Raw genomic sequence first — 20,272 nt, 5'->3', positions numbered from 1 at the left:
CAATGCAAGGAGTTACTAGTGTAGTGGGTTTGCTTACTTCTAAGAGTCACCTGAAAAAGCTACTTATCAATGACATAAATGACTGGAGGACTTTATGTCCCATGCAATGTTAATTATTCATTTACTCACTCATTCAGCCATAATTGTTGAATTATGTGATATCATACATTTGAGATTGGTAGTAGAAATACAGACATGGCTATTACCAAAAGTGACAAGTCCTGTATTCTTACTCCTACCACTTCCAGTGACCCAGCTCCTCAAGTCCAGTTTAAGATAAGGTACATTTTGAGTGAACTGAGGTTCTCTGTGTCATCAAATAAACTAAACTCCTGCAATAGGTATTGCAAACATAAAGAATATTTAATACTGTGTAGTTTAACACAGTAATTAAGATCACCATCCCTTAGACTAGACTATTTGGATTCATATATAAGTAGTAAATATAAATGTCTATAAAATGGTAATTATTATAATAGTTGAAAAAGAACTAAATCAAATAGGCTGATATAAAGACAAAATGAGTCTATGAAAGAAGGTTATGAGGTAGAGAATGCCAGAAAAATCACTGTAACTTCTTTTGCAGACAGTTTAAATAGACCATTATGAAATTCCCTTGTTTTTAAACTATAATAACTAAACTGTTTCTTCGTGTTCAGTTAAGTAGAATCCAATGGAACAGAAGTTTCACTGAGCTTGTTTTATCATGCTAGCACTTCCATTGAAAAAGTGTCTACAACTGTTAACTCGTTATCATTTTTATTAATGTGTAATCAATTAATAAGAACATATGTGTTCCACAGACAAACTCCAAAGATATTTAAATAGAGATACCAGTGAACATGAGAACCTTGCCAATATTCTGAAGACCTGTTTCCTAGTGGAATTCACAGTTTGTAGTCACAGTTCAGAAAGATGCTTTCCTAAGCAAAAATGTAAATATATCCAAACACTCCAAATAAAACCACAAGCACTGAATATTATATACATTTACATCTACAAAGGAAGCAAGAAGCTTTTCATGGTGACAAACCAGAATCAGCAAGGTTTAATAGAGCTGTGATTTTGCTGATTGAAACTTGCATAGACCACTGCTCGTGAAAAGACTTTCAAAATTGTGTGTGACCACACAGAAAAAGGGACCATCAGGCAATGAATATAAAGCAACACAACACCAGCCATGAAATGAGTAAATGTGTCTAGTAAAAATGAACAAACACTACTTCTATTAAGTCAAGTTAAGGCCTTGCTAATAATGGTGAGAAAGTTGAAACAACAGTGTTAGCAGCAGCATTCAAAAATAAAATAATAATACTAAGGCTGATTTTTACAATATGCTAATTCCCTTTGCCTGAACTTTCCTTTCTTCCTTTTCTGCCTGACAAACCCTACTAGTTTTTTAAGGCAGGTGTGATGGTTAATATTGAGTGTCAACTTGACTGGATTGAGGGATACAAAGTATTGACCCTGGGTATGTCTGTACGGGTGTTGCCAAAAGAGATTACCATTTGAGTCAGTGGGCTGGGGAAGGCATATCCGCTCTTAATCTAGTGGGCACCATCTAATCAGCTACCAGAAAATATGAAGCAGGCAGAAAAAAAGTGAAAAGGACAGACGGGCCTATCCTCCCAGCCTACATCTTTCTCCCGTGCTGGATACTTCTTACCATCGAACATCAGACTCCACAATCTTCAGTTTTGGGACTTGAACTGGCTCTCCTTGCTCCTCAGCTTGCCGACAACCTATTGTGGGAACTTGTGATTGTGTGAGTTAATACTTAATAAACTCATATATATATATATATAAAAAATGAGTATATATATATATACTATGAGTATATATACTATGAGTATATATGCTATTAGTGTATATATGTACTATCAGTATATGTAAATATACTAATAGTTCTTGTGATTGTGTAAGTTAAAACTTAATAAACTCCCATATATATAATATACTGTTATACTAATAGTACTTGTGATTGTGTAAGTTAATAAACTTGTGATCGTGTAAGTTAATACTTAAACTCCCATATATGTGTGTGTGTATGTGCATATATACACACTATTAGTTCTGTCCCTGTAAGAGAACCCTGACTAACATGGTGGGGCACAAGGGCTTGTCTAATTTGTGAAGTCATGTCCAGCTCCCTAGGAAACCTGGCCATTTCCTCCTGTGTGATTTTAGAGCCCTGTTGTAGCCCTAATCATGTTGTGTGACTTTTAGTCATATTCATCACCCCTTCCTACTGTGATTTCCACAAGGGTAGAACCTATCTGTTGCTCATCTTTTTCTCCAAGGCCTAACTCAATGCTGAGCACACTGTATTGATTAATGATTAACAAACTTAACGTTAACAGTAATCGATAGTTATTATGATATAAGACTAGCTTCTCATAAACATGCTAATAGAATCTCACAGAGTTAGAACTTAACGCATTTCTTGGAATCTCCTATTGGTTTTCCAGAAAGGCAAAAGAACCCAAAATATGAGGCTAGGGGTTCTCCTGTTGAATAGTGGAGAAGGGTGTGTGTTTACAACCAGCCAGAAGAACATGCACAAAGGCTCAGAGGTGGAGAGAATATGATGCAGATGTAGAAAGTTAGAGGATTGCATTTAGGGAGAAGACTAAAACTGCTGCTGGAGAGGTTAGAAGAGTGACTTGTGAAAAGCCCTTTATGCCATACTAAGATGTTTGTTATTTAATTGAAATGAGTGGGAAGCCATTGATCGACTTTACGCAGCAAACTGACGTAATGACAATTGTGCATGTAATGATCAGACACCATCCAGTGGAGAGAAATAAGGACAAGACTGGAAATGAGGGAATCTGTTAGGACCTATTGTAGTAACCCAAGTGGGCAATTAGTAGGTCTTTATCTATAGAAGGAATGGAGATTAGAGAGTAGAAGGAGATAATAAAGAGGTGGAACTGACCTGACTGAGAACTGGCTGGATATAAAAAGAAAAGGGAACCTGACGGAAGGCTGAAGAATACAAAATATGAATGAGAAATAGGAAGAAAAAACAAAAAAGACTGTGGGCACTCTGAAGAAACAGTCCTTGAGGACAAAGAGAGAACCAGAAGTCAGCTGTCCTGCAGAAGCAGGCTGAGCTTACATCTTGGTTAGCTCACACCAGCAGCCAGTCCAGTTTGTATCCATTTCTTTGGTTCAACTATTGTTAGTTCCATCTTTCACTTTACAGTTGTTATCCTCTGCAGAAACCAAAACTAAGTTGAGATGTCTTTAATTTAACATCAATGAAATCTCATTGAATTTAATTTTGTCTCTGCTTCTACCTTACACAATTAAAACCTCTTCTTCCCACCAGAATTTTGACCATAGCTCCCAATTTCTGTTCAGATATCTTCCATCTCAATCCTTTTATACCTTCTAGTCCAGGCCACTATCTCCTTCTCATCCCCCACCCTCAAAATACAAAACAATACAGATAGCTTGGAGATCTGGAAGGGTTGGTAGGTGTATTAAATATTCTCATAGCTTCTATATATTGATCATCCCCCGGGATGTACAGCTGCCATCTCACATATGCAGGTGGACTCTGTTTTGACTTGTAACAACCTGGACAGAATCTTATACCATCATCAGCTTTCTCAAAAGAACTTACCTCTTCAAGTGAATTATGGGCTTTATACTTTTTCTGAATATTGATGGGGTCAAAGCAATTATTCATACTGTAACATGCAGCATCTCACTTGAAAGTACCCTTTTGCAACAGTCTCTCCCCAGTCCCCTGAATCTCTTCGGCTATTCCATCATTCTTTGCTACCCTCAATAACACAGAGACGGACCACCTACTCTCTTTCCTCTTGGAGAATTGTCTTCCCTCCCCTCTCTGCCTGCCTACTCCTCACCCCAATATATGCACAGTATCAGAAGGATCATTAAATATAGCACCAGCTTCTATCTCCAAAACTAACATTTCCACAACTGTCACTTTTCTCAGCAAACGAAGAATCATCCAGCTACCTGGAGTCAACTTTTAACAAGGCAGTGGGGGATTTTAAATAACCAACTCCTAACCTTAAACTACTTACACTACACAAGTTCTCAGGATAATATACAAATCTCCCCTTCTGCTGAAGTTATTCTTAAATTCTAGGAAGGAATGGAAACACTAGGTTTTTATATTTATCTTCTTAAAAATGTAGATTTAGGAACAACATCCACAGAGATTTTAATTGGGTAGGTCTGGGATGAGGCCTATGAACCTGCTTCCTTAATAAGCACCCTTGGTGATTCTGATGCAGGAATCCATGCTTTGAGAAATGGTTGTAAGACTCAATAATATAACTACCATTTAAGTGAAGAATTTGAATTCCAACTCCAGATGCTAGGGACAGTCTGAACAAATCCAGCCCTACAGATGTGGCAATGAGTTCTTCCCTTTCCCTGTATCAGGCCAGAACAATGGCAGCAAGGTTTCTGTGCATCAGAGGTAGGAGGGAAAGAAGTGAATAGGCGAGAAACATTTCTAATTTAAGTAAAGAAGGTTCTGGTTTAAGAACATAGAACACTACAGAGGACCGGTGGAAAGTAAATAAATACCTTCAGTCTAAAAGTGGAGGGGGACGTCAATCCCATATGGAAGATTTCTATATATCAAGCAATTTTAGTTCATGGAATATGTATACCGGGATTAATTTTTTACATTATAACACTAGGAGTTGTCATCTTAAAAAGAAGAATAAAGTTAAAGGAAAATTAGAGAGCATATGATATCAGAGTAAATAATTTAAAAATCATAGATCAGATACAAATGTTTGTTAAAGTGGACTGAAAACAAAGACAGGTTTTGTTGATTTTGTTTAAACTGAACAAGGATAATTCTCAATATCTAAATACATGAGATCAAAATAAAGTGAGTAAGGGAAAATGCTGGGAATGTACACCCTGGAGCTGGACTTTGCATTCGATTCTCAGGTCCAATGCCCAAAACAATGAGAACATAACCCTTTGGGTCTTTTATTTATAAAATAGGGCTAATGGTGTGCTTTCTAAGACTGTTGTGATGAGTTATTGCATTTAAGGTACTTAGTGCCTGAACCATAAAATGCCCCTTAATTTGATAAATGATAGCTATTAATATTAAAAAGCTGAGCATATTTTGACTATCTTTATTTAACTAATGTAAAGGAAAGAAGTGTAGCAAAAGAAAAAGGAGGTTAAATGGGTAGAGATTATGGAATTAGAGGGAAAACCATAAATATTCTGAGCACCTACAGAATGTGGTAATAGCTATGCTAAGAAACTTTTGGAAAAATTTTACTGTCTCCTTGGATACCACAAGGGCTCACTTCCCAAAGGCTTCTCAAGTCAGAAGTCCAATAGTTTCTTTGCTTAGCAAAAGTATGGAAAAGTGAGGTTGGGTGCAGTGGCTCACACCTGTAATCCCATCACTTTGGGAGGCCGAGGCGAGAAGATCACCTGAGGTTAGGAGTTCTAAACCAGCCTGGCCAACATGGTGAAACCCTGTCTCTACTAAAAATACAAAAATTAGCTGGGTGTGGTTGCAGGTGCCTGCAATCCCAGCTACTCAGGAGACTGAGACATGAGAATCACTTGAAGCCAGGAGGCAGAGGTTGCAGCGAACCAAGATTGTATCACTGCACTCCATCCTGGGGAACGGAGTGAGACTCCATCTCAAAAAAAAAAAAAAGTATGAAAATGTGTTGTTTATTTAATTTTTACATGAACTGTGCATGGTAGTTGAGTAAAGGGCTCCTTCAACAAGGATGGGACAAGAAGAGTTTACAATTTGGAAAGCCAGGAAGATGGCTTTCCCTTTTCATTTTAATTAAATGTCATAGAAATTTTCAATAAAATGACAAGATGGAAAAAAAAGAGGAAAAAATGATGATGAAAACTGGAGATGTACAAAATCTGTGTTTGCCTATTCTTATTCACCTCCTAGTGGGCCACCTCATTTCATATCAATTTGAATAGTTTTTATATGTACTGTCATGCATATAATCTTTCTCTTTCCTGATCCTTGTCTTCAACAATCTTTTTTTCTTATTTGTCAAGTGTTTATTTAATAAACTATAAGTTCCATGAGGGCGTGAACCATGTCAGGCTTGGTGAAATTTGAAGCAATATAACTTTGGTTATAGTTGAAGCAGGATGACAGAATTTGAAGCATATTAGTTATAATGCTTTGGTTTGGTGGCATTAAATCCCATTCAAATGAGTTCAAATGATAAAAGAGACTTGTTGGCCCAAGATAACTAAAATTTCCAGCAGTTAAACTCAGTTTAGATGAAGCTTGATCCAGTGATGACATCAAGACCTGGTTTCCAGTTACCAAGATCAGATTTACCATTTTTCTATTTCAATAGAACCTCTAACTCTCTTTCTCCTTATAAAAATGTGGAAAATAGTATTTACTTTATCAATTTTTTGTGAAAGATAATGATACATGTAATACACTCAGCAAAGTGCCATATATTGTATGCAGTAAATAAAAATTAGCCCTTATGATTAGGTACCTAGTACCCCTCAGAACAGAGCCTAACGTAGTATTTATTTTAAATATAGAAAATATTTATTGAATGAACAAATGACTAAATTAATGAACAAATGCTTGTTCACACACATAATTTTACTTGCTTCACCAAACAAGAGAAAGAAAAGCCAAAAAGCAGTGAAACTAAATAAATATTTGAATAGGCTGCTTTTTATATACTTAGCCAGTGCACATAAGCACAGTTTATAAACATTTTCCAGGTCACTGATTTCCCACAAAGACATAAAGGTCTAAATTAAGCTATAAATTTCAGATATTTTTAATGTAAAAAACATAGATGCATAAGGAGGCAGAGGAAGATGATCAAATAGAAACCTCTGACAATCACCTCCCCTGCAGGGACACCAGACTGAATATCCACACAAGAAAGCATCTTCATAATAACCAAAACTAAAATAAGCAATTACAGTACCTGGTTTTAACATGATGTCAAGGAAAGAGGCACTAAAGATGGTTGGAAACAGTCTTAAATTGCTGACACCACCCCTCCACCATCCCTCAGTAGGGACCACATGGTGTGGAGAGAGAATTTGTGTGCTTGGGGGTGAGACAGCACAGTTATAGTGAAGTATTGCATTGGAACTCAGTGCTGCTCTGTCACAGCAGAAACCAATATGGGGCAGAATTCAGCTGGTGCTCATGGAGGGAGCATTTAGACCAACCCTAGCTGCAGGTGTATCACCCACCTCAGGGGTCAGAACTCAAGTTCTGATTAGCCCCAGCACTGCAGGCTAACGTGCTCTTGAAATGTATTAAGGGCACAAGGACCGCAATTCCTGGACAAGTCCTGCTGCTATGCTGGGCCCAGAGACAGTGGACTTGGAGTACACAAGACCTAGTGAGACACCAGGTGGGGTGGCCAAGTGAGTGCATGCATCATTCCTCCCCCAACCCCAGGCAGCACAAACCACCGCTCTGGGAGACATTTCTTCCCTCTGCTTGAGGAGAGGAGAAGGAAGTTTAAAGAGGATTTTGTCTTATAACTTGGTACCATTTCAGCTACAGTAGAATAGAGCACCAGGCAGAGCCCTAAGGCTCCTATTCCAGGCTCTAGCTCCTGGTCGACATTTCTAGACATACCCTGGGCCAGAAGGAAACCCACTACCTTGAAGAGAAGGACCAAGTCCTGGCAGGATTCATCACCTGCTGACTAAAGAGCCCTTGGACCATAAATAAATATCAGTGGTACCCAGGCAGTTATCACCACAGGTCTTGGGTGAGACTCAGGATGATGCTGGATTCAGGTATGATCCAGTGCATTATCAGCTGTGATAGCCATAGGGAGAGATGCATTCTGTTTGAGGAAAGGAGAGGGAAGAGTAAGGGAGACTTTGCTCTGCAGCCTGGGCAACAGCACAGCCACAGGGGTATAGAGCACCAACCAGGCTCCTGGGGTTCACAATTCCAGCCTTGGGTCCTGGATGGCATTTCTGGACCTACCCTGGGCCAGTTGGGAGTCCACTTTCCTGAAGGGGGAGACTCAGGCCTGGCAGCATTCACCAAAATGTCTGAAGAGCCGTAAGGCCTTAAGTGGACATCAGTGGTAGCCGAGTAGTAAGTGCCATAAACCTGGAGCAGTAGTGACCATGGAGTGAGACTCCTTCTGCATGAGGAAAGCAGAGGGAAGAATGGGTAGGAACTGTCTTGCAGTTTGGGTGCCAGCTCAGCTGCAGTAGAATAGAGCACCAAGTAGATTCCTGTCGTTCCCAACTCTAGGTACTGGATCCTGGACAACATTCCAGGACCTGCTCTGGGCCAGTTGGAGCTCATCATGCTGAAGGATAGGACACAAGCCTGGCAGGATTTATTACCTGCTGAATGAAGCTGTGCTTGGGCCTTGAGTGAACCTAGGTGGTGCCCAAGAAGAGGTCATTGCAGGCCTTGGCCAAGACACAGAGCAGTGCTGGCTTTGGATTTCACCTCATGCAATCCCAGTGTTGGTGGCCAGTGGGGGTGTTTGTGTCACCCTTCCACTAGCTCCAGGCAGCTCAGCACACACAGAGAGTATCTGTTTCATTGGCAGAAACTAAGGGAAGAGAACAAGGGTTTCTCCCTGGTAATCCAGGGGATTTGCCCAGATCTTAGCCATACCTCTATGAGTCGACAAATATCACAGTGTTACTGGGTATGGGAATGCCCCAAATGTAGATACGGCTGCAGTGACCAAAGATTTAGATCACAACATTCAATTCACTTTGAATAATTGAAAAATTTCCCAGGAAGAATGGATATAAAAAGCCCAGATTGCAAAGACAATAATGAATACCTAATTCTTCAATGCCCAGACATTAACAAATGTCCACAAGACTCAAGACCATCCAGTAAAACATTACCTCATCAAACCAAATAACGTACCAGTGCCCAATCCTAGAGTGACAGATGTGTGACCTTTCATGAAAAGAATTCAAAAATCACTGCTTTGAGGAAGGTCAGCAAAATTCAAGATATCACAGAGAAGGAATTCAGAATCCCATCAGATAAATTTAATAGAGATTGAAATGATTTTTAATAGTCATTATTATTCACCATGCCTGGCATGGTTCGTGTTCTCACAGAGCTTACAGTTTATCAAAAATAAAAACTGATAATTAAGAAAAAAGAAATTTTGCTAAAGACTAGGATCAGGAAAAAGCAAGATAATATATATGACAGCATATATAAAAATATTCAAATAATAACAGAGAACTTCCCAAACCTAGAGAAAGATATCAATATTCAAGCATAGGAGGTTTATAAAACACCAAGCAGATTTAATCCAAATAAGACTACCTCGAGGCATTTAATAATCAAACTCCCAAAGATCAAGGACAAAGAAACAATCTAAAAGCAGCAAGAGAAAATAAACATGTAACATACAAAGGAGCTGAAATACATCTGGCAGCAGACTTCTTAGTGGAAACCGTCCAGGCCAGGAAAGAGTGGAATGGCATATTTAAAATGCTGAAAGAAAAAAACCTTTATCCTAGGATAGTATATCCAGCAAAACTATCCCTCAAACATGAAGAAGAAATAAATATTTCTCCAGAAAACAAAAACTGAAGTATTTCATTAACACCAGGCCTGTCCTGCAAGAAATGCTGAAGAGAGTTCTTCAGTCTGAAAGAAAAGGATGTTAACAAGCAATAAGAAATCATCTGAGGTACAAAATTCATAGGTACTAGTAAATACACAGACAAACACAGAATATCATAACACTGTAACTAGAGTATAATCTACTCACACATTGATTTGAAAGACTAAAAATGAACCTATCAAAAATAATAACTACAACAATTTGAAAACATAGTATAACAAGATATAAACAGAAACAACAAAAAGTTAAAAAGTGGGAGAGAGGAAATTAAAGTGTAGAGATTTTATTAGTTTTATTTTTGTTTGTTTATTAGTGTGTTTTTGCAATCAGTTTTGTCATTAATTTAAAATAACGCGCTGTAAGATGTTACTTACCTCAAATGATCTGTCCGCCTTGGCCTCCTAAAGGGCTGGAATTACATGCATGAGCCACCACACCTGGCCTGACCAACATGGTGAAACCCTGTCTCTACTAAAAATAAAAAATTTTAGCCAGGCATTGTGGCGCATACCTGTAATCCCAGCACTTCAGGAGGCTGAAGTGGGTGGATCATTTGAGGTAAGTAACATCTTATAACTCATTACTTTAATGACAAAACTATATAGATAGAGAGAGAGAGAGAGAAAGAGATCATTAACACCAGACCTGTCCTACAAGAAATGCTAAGGAGAGTTCTTCAGTCTGAAAGAAAAGGATGTTAAGAAGAAGTAAGAAATCATTTGAGGCACAAAACTCATAGGTGCTAGTAAATACACACACATACACACACACATACACACACACACACACACATACATATATACATACACATATCATTATATATATCCTATCAGTTCTGTCCCTCTTGGGAGCCCTGACTAATACAATGATGACACTGCCAAAAGCAATCTACAGATTCAATGCAATTCTCATCAAAATGCCATCATCATTTATCACAAAACTAGAAAAAACAATCCCAAAATTCATATGGAACCAAAAAAGCGCCCACATAGCTAAAGCAAGACTAAGCAAAAAGAACAAACCTGTATATATCACATTACCTGACTTCAAAATATACTACAAGGCTATAGTTAACAAAACAGCATGGTTCTAGTATAAAAATAAACACATAGACCAATGGAACAGGATAGAGAAACCAGAAATAAAGCCAAATACTTACAGTCAACTGATCTTCAACAAAGCAAACAAAAACATAAAGTGGGGAAAGGACACCCTAGTCAACAAATGGTGCTGGAATAACTGGCAAGCCACATGTAGGAGAATGAAACTGGATCCACATCTCTCACCTTATACAAAAATCAACTGAAGATGGATCAAAGACTTAAATTTAAGATCTGAAACTATAAAAAATTCTAGAAGATAACATCAGAATAACTATTCTAGACATTGGCTTAAGCAAAGAGTTTATGAACAAGAACCAAAAGCAAATGTGACAAATATAAAAATAAATAAATGGGATGTAATTAACCTAAAAAGCTTCTGCACAATAAAATAAATTATCAGCAGAGTAAACAGACAACCCACAAAGTGGGAGAAAATGTATGCAAAGTATGCATCTAACAAAGGACTAATATCCAGAATCCACAATGAACTCAAACAAATCAGCAAGAAAAAAATAATAATCCCATCAAAAAGTGGGCAAAGGACATGAATAAAAACTTCTCAAAAGAAGACATGTAAATGGCCAACAAACATATGAACAAATGATCAATGTCACTAATTATTAGGAAGATGCAAATTAAAACCACAATGAGATACATTACTCTCATAAGAATGGCCATAATTTAAAAACAAACAAACAAAAAAAGATATTGGAGTGGATGCGGTGGAAAGGGAACACTTTTACACTGCTGATAGAAATGGAAACTACTACAATCACTATAGAAAATGGTATGGATGTTTCTTAAAGAACTAAAATTAGAACTACCATTCAATCCAGCAATCTCACTACTGGATATCACCCAAAGGAAAATAAGTCATTAAATGAAAAAGACAAGACACTTGCACATGCATGTTTATAGCAGCATAATTTACAACTGCAAAAATACGGAACCAGCCTAATGTGCATCAACCAAGGCAATAAAGAAAATGTAGTATAAATACTCCATGGAATGCTACTCAGTCATAAAAAGGAAGGAAATAATGGCATTCATAGCAACCTGGATGGAGCTGGAGACTATTATTCTAAGTGAGGTAACTCAGGAATGAAAAAACAAACATTGTATGTTCTCACTTATAAGTGGGAGCTAAGCTATGAGGATGCAAAAGCATAAGAATAATGTAATAGGCTTTGGGGACTCAGCAGGAAGGGTGGAAGGTAGGTGAGGGATAAAAGACTGTACATTGGATACAGAGTACACTGCTCGAGTGACAGTGCACCAAAATCTCAGAAATTACCCCTAAAAATCTTTTCCATGTAACCAAAACCTACCTGTTCCCCAAAAACTGTTGAAATAAAAATATAAAAAGACAGAGAGAGAGGCTGAATTTAGATAAAAACAAAAACATTCAATAATCTGTTACCTACGAGAAACACACTTCACCTAGAAAGACACATATAGACCAAAAATAAAGGAATGGAAAAGTATATTCCATGTCAAAGGAAAACAAAAAAGAGCAGGAGTAGCTGCAATTATATAAGAGAGAATATATTTCAAAATAATAACTATAGAAAGAGACAAAGAATGTTATTATATAATGATAAAAAGGTCAATTCAGCAAGGGAGTATAACAATTATGAATATACATATGTACCCAAGACTGGAGCACTCAGATAAATAAAGCAAATATAATTAAAGCTTAAGAGAAGGATAGACCCCAAAATAATAACAGCTTGAGATATCAATCCCATACTTTCAGCACTGGAAAGATCACTGGGGCAGAAAATCAACAAGCAAACATGGGACTTAGTCTGCACTATAGCCTAAATGGACCTAATAGATAAAACAGAACATTTTATCCACTGGCTGCAACATACACATTCTTCTCCTCAGCACTTAGATAATTCTCAAGGATAGACCATATGTTAGGCCATGAAACAAGTCTTTACAAATTCAAAATAATTACAATCCTATCAAGTATCTTCTCTGACCACAATGGGATAAAACTAGATACAACAACAAGAGAAACTTGGAAACTATGCAAATATATAGAAATTAAACAATATGCTCCTGATTGACCATTGGGTCAATAAAGAAATTAAGAAAGAATTTAAAAATTTTTTGAGAAAAATAAAAATGAAAATACTCTGTACCAAAATGTATGGGATATAGCAAAATCTATATGAAGAGGAAAGTTTATAGCAATAAGCACCTACATCAAAAAAAAGTCGAAAAACTTCAAGAAAAAAAGAATCTAATGATACCTCTTGACATGAACAGACACTTCTCAAAAGAAGACACACATATGGCCAATAATCATATAAAAAAGCTCAATATCACTGATGATTAGAGAAATGCTTATCAAAACCACAATGAGATACCGTCTCACATCAGGCAGAATGGCTATTATTAAAAAGTCAAAAAATAGCAGACGTTGGCAAGGTTGTGGAGAAAATGCTTATACATCATTAGTGGGAGTGTAAATTAGTCCAACCATTGTGGAAAGCAACGTGGTGATTCTTGAAAGAGCTAAAATCAGAACTATCATTTGATCCAGCAGTCCCATTACTGTGCTGTGTATATACCCAAAGGAATATAAATCACTCTACCATAAAGACATGCATGTGAATGTTCATTGCAGCACTATTCACAATAGCAAAGACATGGAGTCAACCTAAATGCCCATCAATGTTAGACTGGATTTTTTAAAAAAATATAGTACATATACACCAGGGAATACTATGCAGCCATAAAAAAAGAATGCTATCATATCCTTTGCAAGAACATAGATGGAGCTGGAGGCCCTTAGCCTTAGCAACCAAACACAGGAACCGAAAACCAAATACCTCATGTTCTCACTTATAGGCCAGAGCTAAATGATGAGAACACATGCACACAAAGTGGGGAACAACAGACACTGGGGCCTACCTGAGGGTAGAGGATGGAAAGAGGAAAAGGAACAGAAAAAACAACTATTGGGCACTAGGATTCACACATGGGTGACAAAGCAGCCTGTACAACAAATCCCCATGCCACAAGTTTACCTCTATAACAAACCTGCACATGTCCTCTGAACCTAAAATAAAAAGTAAAAAAAAAAAAAATCATTCTCAGAGAGGGATTATTAATGGAAGGTAAATAGGGAGAAGTTTTCATTTTACATACGGTGCATTTCCTCTTGAATTTTCTGACATGTATTACTTTTTTCTGAAATATTAAAAGTGGTCAACTGGGTGGTGAGCTCATTGGTCATTCTGATGTACTTTTCTTCATTTTTTTCTAGATTAAATATTCTACTCTATGTTATTAAATGAAGCTATTATGTGTTAACAAGAGAAAAAAACAGAACTAGAAAAAAGCAAAGAAAACTCAAAACTTGCAGAAGAAATGATGAAGACAAGAGCAGAAATAAATGAAATTGAAAAAAAAAAAAGAAATACAAAAGATCAATGAAAGAAAAAGTTGATGATATGGTTTGACTCTATGTCCCCACGGAAATCTTACCTTGAATTATAATCTCCACATGTCAAGGGAGGGAACTGGTGGGAAGTGATTGGATCATGATGGTGGTTTCCCCATGCAATTCTCATGATACTGAGTAAGTTCTCACAGATCTGATGATTGTAAGTTTCCTGAGGCCTCTCCAGCCATGCAGAACTGTGAGTCAATTAAATCTCTTTTATTTATAAATTACCCTGTCTCAGGTAGTATCTTTATAACAGTGTGAAAATGGACTAAAAGAGTTGGCTCTTTGAAAAGATAAACAAAATTGGAAGTCATAGCCAGACTGACAAAACAAACAAACAAAACAGAAAAAATCAAATAAATCAAATCAGACATAAAAAAGGACACATTACAACTGATACTGCAGAAATTCAAAGACTCATTAGAAACTCCTATGTGCAACTATATGCAAATAAATTGGAAAATCTAGACAAAATGGACAAATTCCTAGACACAAACAACCTAGTAAAATTGAACAATGAAGAAATCCAAAGCCTGAACACACCAATAACTAGTGAGATTGAAGCCATAGTGAAAAAGTCTCCCTGAAAACAAAATCCTGGATTTGATGGCTTCACTACTGAATTTTACCACACATTTAAAGAAAAACTAATACCAATCCTACTCAAATTATTACAGAAAATAGAGGAGGAAAGAATATTTCCAAACTCATTCTATGAGGTCAGTATTACCCTGATACCAAAACCAAAGACACATCCAAAAAAGAAAATTACAGGACAATTACAGATCATTCATGTAAAAATCCTCCAACAAAATACTAAAAAACTGAGTTTAATAACACATTTAAAAGATCATTCATCATGACCAAATGGGATGCAAGGATGGTTTAACATAAACAAATCATTCAATGTGATACGTCAAATCAACAGAATGAAAGACCAAAACTCTATGATAATTTCAATTGATGCTGAAAAGGCATTTGATGAAATTCAACATCGCTTCATGATAAAAACCTTCAAAAACCTGTCTATAGAAAGAAAATATCTCAATACAATAAGAGCCACATATTACAGACCTGCTGCTAGTATACCAAATGGGGAAAATCTGAAAGCCTTTCCTTTAATAGCTGAAACATGGCAAGAATGCCCATTTCACCACTGTTATTCAACATAGTACTGAAAGTCCTAGGTAGAGCCATCACACAACAGAAACAAATAAAGGGCATTCACATTGGAAAGGAAGAAGTCAGATTACCCTTGTTGGCAGATGATATAATCTTGTATTTGGAAACATGTAAAGAATCCACCAAAGACAACTGAACTGATAAATAAATTAAGTAAAGCTGCAGGATACCAAAGCAACATCAAAAATCAGTTGCATTTATATATGCCAACAGTGAACAGCCCAAAAAAGAAATCAAAAAATTCATCTCATCCACAACTATGGATAAAATTAAATATCTAGAGATTAACTTAACCAAAAAAGTGAAAAATCTCTACAATGAAAACTATAAAACACTGATGCAAGAAACTGAATAGGACACCAAAAAATGGAAAGATATTCCATGTTTTGGACTGGATAAATCACTAATGATAAAGTGTTCCATAGTATCCAAAGCAATCTAAACATTCAATCTAATCACTGTCAAAATACCAATGACATTCTTCACAGAAATAGAAAAAATATCCTAAAATTTATGTGGAACAACAAAAGACCCAGAATAGCCAAAGCCATACTGAGCAAAAAGAACAAAAGTAGAGGAGTCCCATTACCTGACTTCAAATTATACTATAGAACTATAGTAACCAAAAAAGCAAGGTACTGGCATAAATACAGATACACAGAACAATGAAACAGAAAAGAGAACTCAGAAACAAATCCATGTCTTTATGGTGAACTCACTTTCAACAAAGGTGATACACTCCATGGACATACACTGGAGAAAAACATTCTTTTTAATAGATGGTGCTGGGTAAACTGGATATCATATGCAAAACAATGAAACTAGACCGCCATCTCTTACCATATACAAAAATCAAACCAAAATGGATTAAAGATTAAATCTAAGGCATCACGCTTACAATAAACATTGGAGAAACTCTCCAGGACATTGGTTAGGTAAAGACTTCTTGAGTAATACCCCACAAGCACAGGCAATCAAAGCAAAAATGGAAAAATTGTATCACATCAAGTTAAAAAGAGCTTCTGCACAGCAAAGGAAACAATTAAAACTAAACGAAGAGACAACACACAAAATGGAGAAATATTTGCAAACTATCCATCTGACAAGGAATTAATAACCAGAATTTATTACCCCCAAATCCAAACAACTCTATAGGAAAAAAACATGTAATAATCTGATTTTAAAAGAAGCAAAGTATCTGAATAGACATTTCTTAAAAGAAGACATACAAATGAAAACCAGATATATAAAAAGTACTCAATATCATTGATCATCAGAGAAAGGCAAATCAAAACTACAATGAGATATCATTTCACAACCGATAAAGTGGATTTTATCCAAAAGACAGGCAATAACAAATGCTGGTGAGGGTGTGGAGAAAAGTGAACTCTCATACGCTCTTGGTGGGAATGTAAATTAGTACAACTACTATGGAGAACAGTTTGGAGATTACTCAAAAAACTAAAAATAGAACTGTTATATGATCTAGCAATCCTACTGCTCAGTAAATACCCCAAAGTAAGAAATCAGTATGTTAAAGAGATATCTGCACTCTTCTATTTATTGCAGTACTATTCACAATAGTCAAGATTTGGAAGCAACCTAAGTGTCCATCAGCAGATGAATGGATAAAGAAAATGTGGTGCATAAACACAATGGAGTACTATTCAGTCATAAAAAAGAATGAGATTCCGTCATTTGCAACAACATGAATGGAACTGGAGGACGTTATGTTAAGTGAAATAAACTAGGCATAGAAAAACAGAGTTCACTTGTTCTCATTTATGGGAGCTGAAAATTAAAACAATTGAACTCATGGAGATGGACAGTAGAATGATGGTTACCAGAGTTTCAGAAGTACAGTGGAGATTGAGGGGAGTGGATATAATTAATGGGCAAAAAAATATAGTTAGATAGAATGAATAAGACTTAGCATTTGATAGCAAAATAGAGTGACTATAGTCAACAATAATGTAAGTACATTTAAAATTAAGAGTATAAGTGGAATGTTTGTCATACAAAGAAATTATAAATGTTTGAAGTGATGGATACCCCATTTACTCTGATGTGATTACTATGCATTGTGCATTGTATGCCTGTATCAAAATATCTCATGTACCTCATAAATATATATACCTACTTTGTACCCATAAAAATAAAAAATTAAATTAAAAAATATATAGATGCCAGAAAAATGAATTTTATGTTTAAACACGTTGTAAAATAGTTATAAATTTAACTTACCTAGCAGGAAAAGTAGACATTGCCCTTTGGCCAACCAGTACCTGAAATGTAGGAGGTCTTTATCTGAGCTTTTGTTACTCAACATTAAAAAACTCTCTCTTGTTTGAGACATGGCAGGTTGCATTGCAAAGAACCTTGGCAGTCATACATCTAGTTCAACTTTTTAACTAGCACAGAGTATCACCCTAATGCCCTAATTCCATGCCTTCATCATTTCCATTGTTTTCAAAGGGTATATATAAGAATTTCCCTTAAAAGCTTTGGGCTTCTGGGAAATGGTACTATAACAAAAGCATTGTAATATTATTTTGTTCATCATAACTTTTACATATAGGATGATATTTAAAAACTTATGCTCATCTTTTTAAACCTATAGATGTGAGTATCTTTTAGAAATGCTTTTTGCTATTGCTATAATTAAAGAGTTAATCCACAATTTTTTGCAGCATCTATTTTGAAGTACAGTTTTCAGTACTATTGCCCCATTCATCATCCGCAGCAGTCTCAAGAAATACACTACTGATGTAAGAAATAGCTAAGAACAGCAGTAGGGAAAGAAAGAAACTTCAAATATACATAATATAAAATATGTCTTTAACATTCAGTGTTTACAAACGGATCCTGTCTTCATCTGCTCAGGCTGCCATAACAAAATACCATATACTGTATAGCCTAAATAACAAAATTCATTTCTTAGAGTTCTGGAGGCTGGGAAGTCCAAGATCAAGGTGCCAGCAAGGTAGCTTTCATTCTGAAGCCTCTTCTCTTAGCTTGCAAGCAGCCCCCATTTTGCCGTAAGTTCAAATGACCTTTTCTTTCTTCACATAAAGGGCAAGCTCTCTGGTGCCTCTTTTCTTAAAAGGATGTTAATCTTATTGTATCACAGCCCCACCCTCACTACCTCATTTAACTTTAATTACCTTCATATAGGCATCATCTCCAAATACAGTCACATTGGAAGTTAGGGCTTCAACATATAAAGCTTGAGAGGACACGATTTAGTCACAGTAGATATTTTAAACAAAGGTATTATGCATACAAAAAAGCTTTTATAGCATTAGGTATTTTTAAAACAAAAAGAAGCATTTTATATAAGCGAACAAGCTTCATTTACTTACTATTCTGCTATGTTTCACTCATGACAATTGATACTGCAGAGAAATCAATCAATGATAATTTAAGTGTCTCTATTAAATGATTCACTTTAATTGAGAAAGATACTTAAAATCTGGCCGGGTGCAGTGGCTCACGCCTGTAATCCCAGTACTTTGGAAGACTGAGGTGGGTGTATCACAAGGTCAGGAGATTGGGACCATCCTGGCTAACATGGTGAAACCCTGTCTCTACTAAAAACACAAAAAAATTAGCCATACTTGGTGGCGGGTGCCTGTAGTCCCAGCTACTTGGGAGACTGAGGCAGGAGAATGGTGTGAACCTGGGAGATGGAGCTTGCAGTGAGCCGATATCGCACCATTGCACTCCAGCCTGGGCAACAGAGGGAGACTCTGTGTCAAAAAAAAAAAAAAAAAAGATACTTAAAATCTAATAAAACAGGGGTGTGGCACCAAGATGGCCGAATAGGAACTGCTCCAGCCTCCAGTTCCCAGTGTGAGCAACAAAGAAGACAGGTGATTTCTGCATTTCCAGCTGAGGTACCAGGTTCATCTCACTGGGGTGTGTCAGACAGTGGGTGCAGGACAGTGGGTGCAGCCCAATGAGCAAGAGTCAAAGCAGGGCAAGGCATCGCCTCACCCAGGAAGCGCAAGAGGGAAGGGAATTCCCTTTCCTAGCCAAGGGAAACCATGACACACAACACCTGGAAAATCGGGTCATTCCCATCCTAATACTGTGCTTTACCAAGGGTCTTAGCAAACGGCACACCAGGAGATTATATCCCGCACCTGGCTTGGAGGGTCTCACATCCATGGAGCCACCCTCATTGCTAGCACAGCAGTCTGAGATCTAACTGCAAGGCGGCAACGAGGCTGGGGAAGGGGCACCCGCCATTGCTGAGACTTAGTAGGTAAACAAAGCAGCCAGAAGCTCAAACTGGGTGGAGCCCACCGTAGCTCAAGGAGGCCTGCCTGCATTGTAGACTCAACCTCTGGGGACAGGGCATAACCAAACAAAAGGCAGTAGAAACCTCTGCACATGTAAATGTCCCTGTCTGACAGCTTTGAAGAGAGTAGTGGTTCTCCCAGCACAGAGTTTGAGATCTGAGAATGGACTGACTGCCTGCTGAAGTGGGTCCCTGACCCCCAAGTAGCCTAACTGGGAGACATCCCCCACTAGGGGCAGACTGACACCTCACACCTCACACAGCCAGGTATGCCTCTGAGATGAAGCTTCCAGAGGAATGATCAGACAGCATCATTTGCTGTTCAGCAATATTCACTTTTCTGCAGCCTCTGCTGCTGATACCCAGGCAAACAGGGTCTGGAATGGACCTTGAGCAAACTCCAACAGACCTGCAGCTGAGGGTCCTGACTGTAGAAGGAAAACTAACAAACAGAAAGGACATCCACACCAAATCCCCATCTGTACATCACCATCATCAAAGACCAAAAGTAAATAAAACCACAAAGATGGGAAAAAGCAGTGCAGAAAAGATGAAAATTCTAAAAATCAGAGCGCCTCTCCCCCTCCAAAGGAACGCA

This window comes from Macaca fascicularis, chromosome 1 (genome assembly GCF_037993035.2).
Source record: "Macaca fascicularis isolate 582-1 chromosome 1, T2T-MFA8v1.1".
NCBI lineage: Eukaryota > Metazoa > Chordata > Mammalia > Primates > Cercopithecidae > Macaca > Macaca fascicularis.
This window is presented reverse-complemented; position numbering follows the sequence as displayed.